The 13995-nt window shown below is 30.6% G+C and overlaps 1 protein-coding gene across 2 annotated transcripts in view; it reads left to right on the top strand.

Annotated features, from left to right (window-relative positions):
- LOC139523190 (uncharacterized protein PF3D7_1120000-like) overlaps positions 1–13995 on the top strand; it is a 28432-nt gene that overhangs the window by 1439 nt on the left and 12998 nt on the right. The window contains exon 2 of one of the 2 annotated variants that reach the window (XR_011664572.1): positions 6488–6992. The exons of the other annotated variant lie outside the window; for it this stretch is intronic. The gene's annotated coding sequence lies outside the window, so the exon portion shown is untranslated. Of the gene's footprint in view, positions 1–6487; positions 6993–13995 lie in introns of those variants that run through there. 2 annotated transcript variants of the gene reach the window in all.

The raw sequence follows: 13995 nt of genomic DNA, 5'->3' as shown, positions 1-13995 counted from the left end.
GTTGTATTTAATGATAATACATAACACATATAAAGGTTGAGGATGAACACGGATGCGGCCACTTTCATTTTTTTTTAAAAACCATCTGGAAAGTGACGGTTTTTTTTTGCATATATATTTGAGATATTTTTCATCTTTAAGCTTGAATCGGAGCGTTTTTAAGAACTAAATCAGTTAAAATCTTTCACATAAACGTATGGACTCAATTGAAATAGGCACATAAGTGTTTAAAAAGTGTCCAAAATCTTTCGTTAAATGAACCTGAAATTTGAGGCCAAAATCAGACCTACTTCTTTGTGTTGTGTACTAGTGTAATATTGTTTTCAAATGTCTATCAGTTAACTTTCACCAGGTTTGATTATTTTGATTACAGCGCTTATAACATATCAACCATTTGCATATAGGAAAAAGTATTGGGAAATATTTCGCTCATCCCATGATCCTACTGGTAGTAAATATAGCTACATGTATACTATTTCATAAGATTCACACTTATTTAAATGAGAAGGTGTTTTTATTTTTGAAGATTTTTTAAGTTTTACTCAGCTGATATATAACATATGTTATTTATTTTATATTGAATTGTCTTTTTTAAAATGTCAGTAAATATGTATCATTATATACTGCTATAAAATGTTGTGGTTTTGTACAACAAACAACAACAATAAATAATTCATTAGAGTCTCACCTCTTTAAAATATTTGATATAGAACACAATATAATATTAACAGATCAATTTATAAAAGAGCCACTCTAAAAAGAGTTATGAGAGACTGTAAAACACATATTAAAATACATTTATATTACATCTTTAACATATATATATTAATATATCTTAGCATAAAACACCTTACTATTAAAAATAATTATACAAAAAGAAAACAAACAACATTATATACACTTTTTATGAGTATAAAATACACTTTCTCTTAAAGAGTACTTCATGGCAGAGTTTGACTGTAAAATAACAAACTCTACATAACTGGTTATATGTAGGAAAAAATATCAAAATGATATACGTTTGTATCATTATTTGTTTCAGTATAACTTTTAAAAGAGCATTTTTCAAATGAAAATTTTATTAACAAAGTTAAATAATGTCATGTGTCCGAAGCGCTTTTCTGGATTTACCTTCATCAGGAACGCTCAAACCCGAATATCTGAATGCCATATGCCAAAAAAAAAATCTCTTAAAAAACTGAAATAAGGAATACATGTTGATGTAATTTATTTTCAATTCTAATTTTAATTTTCTATGTATTATAGAGACAAAATATTCTATTTTATTTATTTTCAAACACTAGTTAGTATGGAGTAAAGTTATTTAATCATTTATTTTTAATGTTATATATCTTTGAAATTACTGTATGATTAATATGATATATATATATGTGTGTATATGATCGGAAACGGGCCCTTTGGTTAGATTTGAAAAATATTTTTATTCTTATATTCTTCTGTTCAACATTTATAAGCTCTATTCTAAAGAGATAAGTTATGGTCAATAGTTAATTTTCTATTATCTATATTTTAAATTGTTATATGGTATTTAATGATATATGTGAAAGAATTTTTCTTTTTAATTTAAACTTTATACATTCAAATCATTAAAATTTAAACTGTAAAGTGTTAAGACATGTTTGTCAAAATTTATAAAGCTTAACAAGTTGAACTAGTGTTTTTTTGTAAAGGAATCATAATCGGCACGATTATATACATGCAGTTTCAAAACAATTTAAAAAGTGAAAATTTAAATAATTTTCTGATGTCAAAGTTTTTAGACGTTTCTAACGGAGTTCTACGAATATAGGTTTATCTTAATGTTATATATTAGTCTATGGAAGAAGCGATTCGATAAAAACTTTTCTTATATCAACGAGCGATATTGTCTTATATCAACGAGATGCATTGTGGGAAATTTCAGACGAATGTTAGCATTTGTACGAAGAAAGGCAGATTTCTCGGCATAAAGTAATGATTTTTTTCTTAAAACAAGGTGACATTTAACACGACATACGTCTGGTGTATAATTTCCATGAATTATTTTGTGTAATAACAAGCAAGGTGTATTTAAACGAGAAAATTGAATTGTTGAATAAATGAAACATAAATGCACGATTTATCATTTGTAGGTGTACACATTCTATAAATATCATGTAGCAAATTCAGTGGCATGCAATTGAGATGAATTTAATTGTTTGCTAAGCCAAAATCACCTATAAGTCAAAGATACTGTTATATTTTATTATATCAATGCGATATTTGTCTTAATCATAGCGATGATTTTTTAATATCAAACATTTATGAATGCGATACTTTTCTAATATAACTGCTATAGTTTTCTAATATAAAATGAATACGATGACACGTCACAATGCATGTCAAGGAAACTACAAACATAATTCACAAACTTAGATCATGACCGGTTTAATGCTTTAGGATCAATTTCACTAAAATTTCGTAACTGTAACAAAATTAACGCTTACATGAACTTATCATTTCGAAAATATTGCTTGACCCTATTGATAGTTGAAAGTGTTAACAGCAACCTGTTCAGTCTATTGTTTTTTAATTTTAATCATATGGTTTAACCGACTAATTCTATTTGAAGTGATCAGTGGCGTAGCCAGGGTTGAAATGATGTGGATGCCTTCGCCGAGCGGAGCGAGGCGAATTTTTTTTTAGACTATTTTATGCAGAAAATTATATTTTTTTTCAGACATTGTTCCTGTAAGCACATGTACTCCCCTAGAATCCGACACTGGTTAGATTTTTGTTTAATTTCAAAATACCCACGAATTCATATAATTATATTTCAAACAAAACTTTAATATTTTCTCGAAATTGAATGTAATTCATAATTTATTTATTTGATGTAAAAGTTTCCCACCAATCTTATATTTGACATCTCATAAACGGCCCCATCACAGCGGCACTTTTGTATAAAGGAACTGAAGTGATCCCCTTTCCTAGCATTTCTAAAAAAAAACGGCCCCATCACAGCGGCACTTCGGAATACAGAAACTGAAGTGATTCCATTAACGCGTCGCAGGGGACATCATCGAAATTCCTGGTGTTCGTCCATCCGGTCTTGTTTGCACTCTCATGTGTACAATTCTTGCCAGATTTTTATATCATCAGCAATGACAATTTCGAAAATAAGTATAAGCTTTGACCTTTTGAAATATAAAATTATAACGGAAATCCTATTGTATTTTCTCTGAAGCTTTTATTTCTCCATTAAAAATAAAAGGAAAAGGAAAAACATTATTTTTATTAGTTATTGCCCTTGTTCCTTGGTTACATAAAATATGTGCAATACAGGGGACATAGGAATTTTGTTCTTTTATTGAAAATAAAATTAATATGTGGACCTAGATAGAAACTGGAATTTACTGATAAGCCTAGGAATGATCACACTCTATTATAGATTAGTTTTTTTTTTCACGTCGTCTTTCATGTCACAGGAAACGATATCAGGATATGGTGGTTTAGTTGTCAGTTATGTTGTTAGTCAGTTGTAGAAGCCATCGCTCCGCTAGGCTCAATTTCAGATGAAACATGTCCGAGGATCTGTGCGTTGCCTCCGAGTTTAACTGCTGCGAAAATATCTTTATTTATATTTTTTTCCTGACAAAATGATGTGGATGCTTGAGCATCTGAGCATACATGCAAGCTACGCCACTGGTGATGATGCAATGGAGGAATTTAAATGGGGTTGCAAATAGTCTACCGACCTATTAGATTCTAATATACTGTTTACACTGTTATAGCATGTCCACCTTGGTAATATCGAAATAGATAAACTTAAAAGAAACATTCATTCAAACAATCCAATTCAATACAGCTCCAAATTACAATGAATATTCACAAGGTGAAATAAATAATCCAAACATATTAAAATGCACAAATGCTGATGTCCCGAACTTTGAAGATACCAACTGTGTAGTCTCAGACTATAAATTGTACAACTTCAGATACAATGAAAATAAAACATCTTGTCAAACAGAAAATGTATTTATTATCAACATAGAAAAAAAATATTGAGAAGAAAAACAGTTCTTTTTTATTTCAAAGACTTTTCCCGTAAATCGAAATCTGTATAAACATAATCAGCTCGCCGCGTGGACGCTATTTTACATCGCGATGACCGTGAGGGCATTCCGATGTATTGTTGCCCCAGAGATTTGACTTTCGTTTTTGACTATTAACCGATCGTATAAATACGTGATCATTTCTTACTGCAAAATAACAATCCGTATCGCTTGTTATAAATTCATTTCTTCAATGAGTACAAAAAAGAACACAAATAAATAAGATGTAAATGTCTTTTGACTTTAGAAATGTTTATATATCTTTTCTATATTTATAAATTTAGATCGTTCAGTTTGAGGACTGGAAAGTAGTTATTTATAAGGGGGAATTTTTAAAGATTTATAGATATAAGAAGATGGTGCATGAGTTCGAATGAGACAACTTTCCATCAAAGTAATAATTGTTTAAAGTAAACCATTATAGATCAAAGTAGGGCCATATCCACGGAGCCTTGGCTCACAGCGAACACCACGCTATATAGGAACAAAAACTTCACTAGTGTTAAACCATTCAAACAGGAAAACCAACGGTCTAATTTGTATAAAAAAGGAGATTCAAAAGTACAGGTCAGATTTTGTCGAATCAATCTGAACGAGGACAGTATGATTCATCTTTGTCACACGTTAGTTTCATTGTTATCTATAAAGAAAGTCTCCCATGCGTGCGTTGCGAGAATATCGGATATATATTATTTCGATACGTTCAATATAAAATTTTCTTAATGTTATATATGTGAATAATCATTTTGATACTTAGCTATTTGATTACGACATTGTTTATTAAACCCTTATTTGATTATTTTTGCTTCCAAAGCCAATTTAGAAATTTGTAAGATTTTATCAAAAATAATTTGAATTTAAGCAATGGTCTTAAAACTGCTTATTTACATACAATACTACTAAGAAGTAAAATCACAAAAATACTGAACTCCGAGGAAAATTCAAAACAGAAAGTCCCTTATCAAATGGTAAAATCAAATGATAAAACACACCAAACGAATGGATAACAACTGTCATATTTCTGACTCGGTACTGGCATTTTCAAAGGAGTAGGTTCAGTAAGACCCCTTTTTGGCCTCAAAATATAGCAGTTTTACAAAGTTGTTAAAATGTAAACTTTTAGTTATTTATTGGACAGTAGAATACTTCTGCTACATAAGTATGGGCTGTTTTTGACATAACAATTCACATATATCGGGTACTAGCACCATAAAGTCATGCTAATTAACTGAAATCTTCACAATTCTAGCATTTTAGTTAAATTGTAGACAGTTTTCAGGTAAAACGCAAGTGGCCGCATTCGTGTTCATCCTTAATATTGAAATGTAAGTTGTATTTTATGATAATACATAATATATATAAAGGTTGAGGATGAACACGGATGCGGCCACTTTCGTTTTTGACAAAAAACGTCTGAAAAGTGACTTTTTCGGCATGTTTGGTAGATTTTTCATATATGAGCTTGAATCAGATCGTTTTTAATTACTTAATCAGTTAAAATCTTTCACATAACCTAATTGATTCAAATGAAATAGACACTTAAGTTTTTAAAAAAAAATCTTTCGTCAGATGAACCTGAAATTTGAGGCCAAAATCGGTCCTTACCGGACCTACTCCTTTTGAAAATGGTGAATTGAACCTGGTTTTATAGCGCTTAACATCTCACGTGTATGACAGTCTCGTCAAATTCTGTCATATTTACAACGATGCGTGAACAAAACAGACATAATAGGTAAAATTGTCAAAATATGGGTACAGCAGTCTAATATTAATACTAATAATTACTAATATTGATATAACAAAAACACCGCTATGATATTTTAAGATTATTGCATTGATATAAGAACTAATAGCATATGTTTATTTATGTATATAAGAAAAACACAGCACTTCAATTTTTACACGGACATAAACTTGAGCTTCTAACTAACTTCTAAATGTATATTTAGACTCAATTGTTGTTTTTATTTGAACAATAAGTTTTAAAGTTATTATTTTCTTAATTTTTCGTTGCCGAAAACAACATTTTCCGCATGGAATGTCTGCATATTTATTGATATTAGACAATATCGCTGTGTGATATAAGAAAAGTTTTTATCGATACGCTTCTTCCATAGACTGTATATACTTTTGTACTTGAATTCTATATGAATCATGCGTGACCTGAACAGACTTAACATTATTTAAAGAATGAAAACAAAAATTGAATAATTTATTGTGTTAGGCTTTGCTGGATTAATCTTTATCAGTAAAAACTCAAGGTTAAAACATTCAAAGTACAGCGCTAATTACATAGCGTTAAAAGCGAACTATACAAAAAAGAGGGAGTTATACTAGTAGTTTTGATTTTTTTTAATGCTTTGTCAATTTCTCATAAGTTTATTTATTAACAGGTCAATTTTCTAAATCATGTCAGTACCAGAACACCGATAACTAATAATAATCAAACAGTGGTGATTTATAAAGTAAATGGATATAAGACGAGACCTTAAACAAGCTGATAGATTAGACCGGTGGTTTGTCTGTGTGCATTGTTTTGAACTACTCATTTTCCGGCTTTACACAATTGTTGTTCGGTGTGAACCAAAGCTTCGTGAGAAAGGACATACGTTGACCTATAATGGAGAACATTTTATTAATTTTGATCTGGTTGTAGAGTTGTCTCGTTGGAATTCGTGCAACATCTGCCTATTTATATTATGTTTAACACTACATCTTCCTTGGAAACAAAATCAATAAAACGCACCAATATTTATTCAACCAAAATTTAAATCGTCCTTCAATAGTTATCAAAGGTACACACACTGGCGTTAAAAAGTGAAACCAACAAGACATGTTAGTTGTTTATATATATTGTCTACATTATATATTGCATATTGTTCCTATTGTATCAACGAATTAGGGGCGTCCAAAATTATTAAATAAGTTTTGAGAATAAAACTTTTTATTTTTCTAAATACCTCTTTCGACAACTTACGCAAGATACATTTATATAGACGTTTGACCTATCCTTTGTTTTGCTTATAAATCTTAATGCTTCCATGCATTCATAGTGAAATATAAAACAATCAGACTCAAAAACCAACAAAAAAGAGACGAACATATGTAACATAGATGAATTATCGATCATAACAACATTGAAAAAATCAGAAGTGACATCAATTTTCCTGAAATTTAACAAGTGTCTCTAAACGAAGAATAACCATGATTAGACACCTACACATCAACGCCTGTTTACGAAAGGTATTAAGTACAAATAAAAAATACCCAAATATTTGGATATTAGATAGGGATTTTTCTTTTGATTTGATTTGATTTTTTTTTGTATATACTTCCTGTTTTTTTCTTGAAATATAAAAGTCAATAACATCATCTGTTTACTCCAAGCCTAGTTTAGAATTCTATGCATGTTTGTATATTAAAAAAAGAGTAATTTACGGACCGACAATTTCGATTCAAAAGGTGGGTTTTTTTTCAGAGTAAGAAAATTATTTAGTCTTTCAACTCCATGACCCAAATATTATTTTCGAAATTAGCACTATTATATACGGTATTCGGAAAAATTAGATATCAGATCATTATTTTTTTTTATCTGCTTGATCATAATATATTTGTTTCTTATCTTCATAATATTTTGAAGGAAAAACCATAACCCACCTTTTAAAGTTGAATGGTTAATCCGTTAGAGTACTGATTTCAATAGTAATGTTCTGGAATTGTTTAAAAAAAAAATATGTTATTGATGCCCACTTACATATTTTTATTGTAAAGATGGAAATATGTCGGTGAAACAAGACGTTCTAATCTAATTGAAATTCAAAGTGCCCATGAACTCACTGAGCATGCACGAGTGACTCTATATATAAAAATTGTCCTTGAACAACTAAAAGGTGCTCGTGTGTCATCTTAACATGCCCGTGTAACACCCGTTAATGTACTGTTTTTCTATAGCTCTGCTGGGGAGAAAGTCGCGAAGGTGATCTAAATGCCTTCAATGATGTCGGAATTCACTACAGTTGCTTTCTTTATGAAACCATCATCATCTTAGACATCATATTAGTCAACTCTTTCTTCTAGTACTGCTAGATGACTACTCTACCCATATTTTGACTGTTATTTATTATGTCTGTTTAGTTCACGCATCATTGTAAATTTAACGGAATTTGATGATACTGTCAAAAAAGTGAGAGGTTTAGCGCTGTAAAACCAGGTTTAATCCACTATTTTCTACATTTAAAAATGCCTATACCAAGTCAGGAATATGACAGTTCTTGTCCATTCGTCTTTGATGTGTTTTTTGGTTTGATTGTGCCATGTGATTATGGACTTTCCAAATGGAGTTTCCTTTGAGTTCAGTATTTTGGTGATTTTACTTTTTTATATGGCGAATAACTCTTTGGTTCCAAAACATTTTGAAAGTGTATAATCTTCTGAATTTTTATTGAAGCACATGAAATGGAAAATACTGTGCGTTCAAAATCTGGCGTATGCTTCGAAAATGATTTATTATGTCTAACATAAGTTGTTCTCAGTACGATACTGATTGCATGGTTGAATGATTGGTGATTGTTTTACGAGAAAATATTTACAGTATACTCAATAGGCAGTCCGAGTAATAAGACATCCGGGATGAATTCGGAGAATTCAGACACTGTCACTAGAAAATGAGGTCATATTGGATTGAGAAAGAAAGGTTGCTATGCAGGAGGCCTCTTGCGATCCACTCATGAATGTGCTGATTTAAAACATTTAAAATATAGGCACCACTTTACAACTATTCGATAATCTTTCCTCACTGGAGATAATATTAACCTTCAATATATTAAGATCAAAATCAACCGTTCGGTTTAATGGTCCATTAAATTTTGAAATGTACCTTACTTGTAATCGTACTATATTTAAAAGCATTCACTCAGTCATAAAGAAAGTGATTAACAATACTCATAACTGATTTCAACGCTATAAATATTAAGTAATAATCAAATAAGTTCTAATCGGTATCTATTTTTAAAAGGCAGATAAATACATGCACGGGACAATTCATATACTTTAGTCTGTATTTATTATAGGTTCCACATCGGTTTTCTTACGAAAGAACTACGAAAAATGACTGATTTTCTGACAAACATACAAAAATTCCAAACCTGTTGGAAATTACACTTTTAGAACAGCGGTCTACTGTGGACGACATTTTTGTTACTAAATTATTCATCATTTTTATTTTCGTACATTGAAACATTTTGCTCGAATGTATAAGCAATCTAGAGCATCTTGTCTATTTCCGATTGTGTTTTGGTGAGTAGTTACATTGACAAAAATAATAAGTGAGGAAATATAGATAATTTCTTTTATCTGATTAACAATGGTAAGTTGTTATGTCTAAAATTTAATACATTAATTATTTTTATTTATATATTTATGTATACATAGAATTACTCTATTGACAGTAAATAAAGTTATCACAGACACCAGGATTGAAATTTTGAATTTTCGCCAGACGCACATTTTGTCTACAAAATGGTCACCAGTGATTCTCAAATAAAATAAAGGTTAAAAAGGCCAAATAAAGTACGAAGTTGAAGAGGTGATAGATTGATAGTGCAGGTGTATCGAAGATTCAAACATGAAAACGTAAATAGTGCATTTTTTTTTTAAATTCGATAAATATACTGCAAAAAATGATGTTTTTTTCTACATTCATGAACATTTGATGAATAGGAGTTATTTTTTAATAAAAAATGTATAAATTTTTAGGATACTTATAAAATACAGAAATTACAAATTATTTAACAAAAAACAATTTGTGTTTCTCTTTTAAAACAAAAAAATTATGTCTTTCTTTCGAAAAGGAAAATAAGACCACAAACCTGAATTTTGAGCAAATATACAAAATTTCCACTTCATTTTTCTCAAAAAGTAGCACATGCAGGTATATTTTTTATTACATATTTGATTTCAGCAGGTAAAAAGTAGTCTATATGGACTTTTTTTATCAAAATGTAAATACGGGATCAAAACTGTATCGTATGCCCTTAAACAGAGTTTAACTGTCAAGAGTTTTACCTTTTTGATACTGTCCTTTTGTATGAGTTAGCCAAGATGTTGTCAATGACTAGTTCTGTAACCAGGCAAATTTCAAATTTTTAAAATGCATTTCATCACTGAAACGATATTGTTTAAGCCTTTTTGACGGAAAACCAACATCTTTGTAGTTTACGTGCCAAATATATCTTGCAACTCCAACTACAAACAAAAAAACAAAAATTGAACATATTGAACCAATGATATAAATTTGTAGTATGTCAGGGTGTTTGATAATGACACGTTTATTCAGAAGCAGTACAGCTTATAGAATAATACATTTTACATCAAATTTTAAAAGCATTAGTGTAATATAATGTAACAGGGACAATGATTCCTGTACAAACTAGTACTAGGAATTTGAAATGACTTTATCTTAAAAGTATAAAGTAAAATAATAAATCAGATAAGTGACAGCGAATAGACCATATGAATAGCAAATGTGATTACAAAATAAGTCAATAAAAGGGTTAACGGTGGTCCTCATATTTTAATATCAACAAATAGTTAATAAGGAATAAACTTGTCAAGATGACATATTGACGGTCTCGATTTTTTAATGGCTATAAACAATGAAGATAAAGATCTTTGATGGGTTTATTTTCAAATTCCAAACAGTTGATACAGTGATCACCAGATTGTGTGCTTTAGATATATAAATAAATTTACGGAAGCAAATTTTTATCTTTCTCTGCCTGAGATTCGAACTCATGGTACTGATATATCGTGGCATCAAATCCCCTTGCAATATTCCTGGCACGCTAGACCACGCTAGACAAAAAAAGGTCTCGTTGGTCGGCTGTTACCTTTTCTTGTCAGTTTTTATCTAGTGTCGTAACACAATACATGATATATATATAGCATGAAGATCAAATATTAAAGATCAGCTGAATTATATATCATAATCGTCTTAATAACATTCCAACAATGTTTGACCTGAAAAATAATATTATATATTGTTTTGTAACTCATATTTATACAAGTAACATTACCTGAAGATCTACAGAAAGGAGAAAAGAAATTACCCAGTCTTTTAATTTCACCTTTCGGTATATTGATGATGTACTGTCTCTTAATAATAATAGATTCAGTGATCACTTACATTTAATATATCCTAGTGAACTTGAAATTAAAGGTACTACCGCCACAGATAAATCTGCTTCATATTTAGAACTTTTTCTCTTAAATACCAAAATTTATTACACTCGCGATGATTTTAATTTTCCTATAGTCAACTTTCCATTACTGTGTAGCAACATCCCAGCGGCACCAGCATACGTAGTATATGTGTCTCAATCGATACGTTACCCTAGAGCTAGCTCAAAGTATGTTGATTTTGTTGAACGAGGAATACTGATTTCTTAAAAGTTGCTAAGACAGGGCTATGAATCAATCAAATTAAGGTCATCACTCAAGAAATTTTACGGTCGCCATCATGAGCTGATTGGCCATTATGACAAAAGTGTGTCAGAAATCATATCTGATATTCTTCCTCAGTCATAATAATCTTTCATCATTAACAAAGAAATAATACGACGGGTGCCAGATACGGTGCAGGAAATGCTTACCCTTCCGGAGCACCTGATTTCACTCCCGCTTTATAGTGGAGTTTGTGTTGTTTCTTATTAATTATTTATAACTGTTGATGTAAATGTACTTTGATTATGTGAGTCTTTGTTTACTCCTTGGTTTCGATTGTTATTGTCCTATGGATACAATGAAAGCGCTTGTAAATGTGATGAATTGAAACTGCTATTATCATTTGTCAAATGTTCGTATACTTGTATATCTGAATAATAAGTACGTCTAAATAAGTTACAACTCTACGACAGATCTATCCATTGGATCAACAGTGAAGGTGATACACGGCTGAAAACACATATATTCATAATTAATCTAAATATCAGCACACCAATGTAAAATATGCCAAGTGCTGAAGCAAATGTTTGTTTTTCACTCGCCGTCATTCGACTCATCGAACACTGGTATGCTACTGTTGCCTTTAGTCATGTTATTGTGATATCGAGACAACACCGTCCGTTTTCACAATATTCTAATTGTCGTACAGTTTACAGTTGTCACTTGGCAGCACCTTACGATCATTTCCGATAGATAATTTAGCTAGTCTGCTATCAATTCTATCATCGTGCCTTTTATATCATGTACTGTCTTACAACTTTAGATTATCCTGGCAGCGAAGAAAGGTAATACTAGGCCACCAAAAGCGGAAGTTTAGTTCAGTCTATATAAACGAGTGGTCTAGAGCACTGAATCACATTTTTCGCAATAATAAAAACATCGCAATATGTTCTGAATGTACAGCACTGTAAACTGTACGACATATTATATTTATAATTACTCAGAATTGTAACATCACCAAAATGTTAAATTTACAAATTTTTACAAACAAATGGTTTGTTTTTCTTCCCTTATTGGGATTCGAACTGTTACTTTTTGGGACATCGAGGCAAAACCGCCTGCACTGTCATAGCCGCTCTAGAAAAATCGGCCATCTAGACTGAATCTAGAGTTGTAACACAGTACATGATATATAATCACGAAGATGGAATTGATTATATATACATTTACACGGAGGACATGTTTTTCCTTTCTTATTATGCTATTGAACGTTAAAATATACGCTAAGACCACACCAATTTGATTCCTTGTTCGACGGACCCGCCCGCACCTATTTTTTTCAAAACAGAATTTTTTTATTTTTTTTATATTCCCGCTTCCAGCATCCGGAAATGTAATCATGTCCATTTCCCGCACCGTTTTTTTTTGTAAATATTATAAAAAGATATCAACATTTTTTTTCTTAAATCACAGTCTAACCTGTATATAACGATTTTAAACATAAAAGCACCCCACCACACTGTAAATATCTGTGAGAATATTTGTTTCAGCATGAAACCTATTTATCCAAAATGGGAGTTGATGTTGTTCATTGGTATAATTTTTTTCCCGTTTGGATATATAAATTAGATCGTTGGTTTTCCTGTTCTTCTGGCCGTACTTTGACTTGTGTTTGTTATCTTCAGGTTGAGAACAACCCTCCCTCAGACAAGGGGTCATTTTACTGATGTAGAAAGAAAAAAGAAATACCAAGGATTTGTATAGTTCTTCTATACAAAACCTTTGAAAACTTAGAATTTTGTACTCAAAAAGAGGAGAGTTTCATCATATTTTAAACAACTTTTTCTAAAAGAGGGGTCCACTAATATTGAATAATATTAAACTGTTAAAGTAAATGTGTTTATAAATTAACATGGTTAAAACAGAGACATATATACACATATATGTCTCTGGTTAAAGTCCAGGAATATTACAAAATTCTTGGACATGTTTTGACCATTTAATACCAGATAGATATATAGTTCTTTGAGAAAATATGAGCCCTTTTGTACAAAAAAATATATTATAACTTATATTGATCCCTCATAAAACATGTAAAAGGGATATTTATAACATTAAGTGGTTGTCCCCAAACTGATTATGACCTGGATGGAGAATTGTCTCATTGTCAGACACACATACATAGACCAGATTTAATTATTTCTTGGTGAACAGGGAAAAAATACTTCAGAAATTAAAGAAATGTCAAAGTACAAGTGATAAATCAAGTTTTAATATTGTCAAAACCTACTTTTTTACGTTTTCAAAAAAAAAAAATTATAATCGGTCGCCTTTACTTTTCAAGCTTCTCATCAAAAATTTGCAAATTAAATTTTTTTTTATTAAAATTTTTAAATCGCTCGCTCGTCCCAAATTTTGGAGTCCAAAAATCCGTAGAACAAGAAATTTGATTGATGTGGCC

The sequence above is a fragment of the Mytilus edulis genome, chromosome 5 (assembly GCF_963676685.1).
Source record: "Mytilus edulis chromosome 5, xbMytEdul2.2, whole genome shotgun sequence".
NCBI lineage: Eukaryota > Metazoa > Mollusca > Bivalvia > Mytilida > Mytilidae > Mytilus > Mytilus edulis.
Note: the sequence above shows the minus strand (reverse complement) of the source record. Positions and strands in the feature narration are given on the sequence as shown.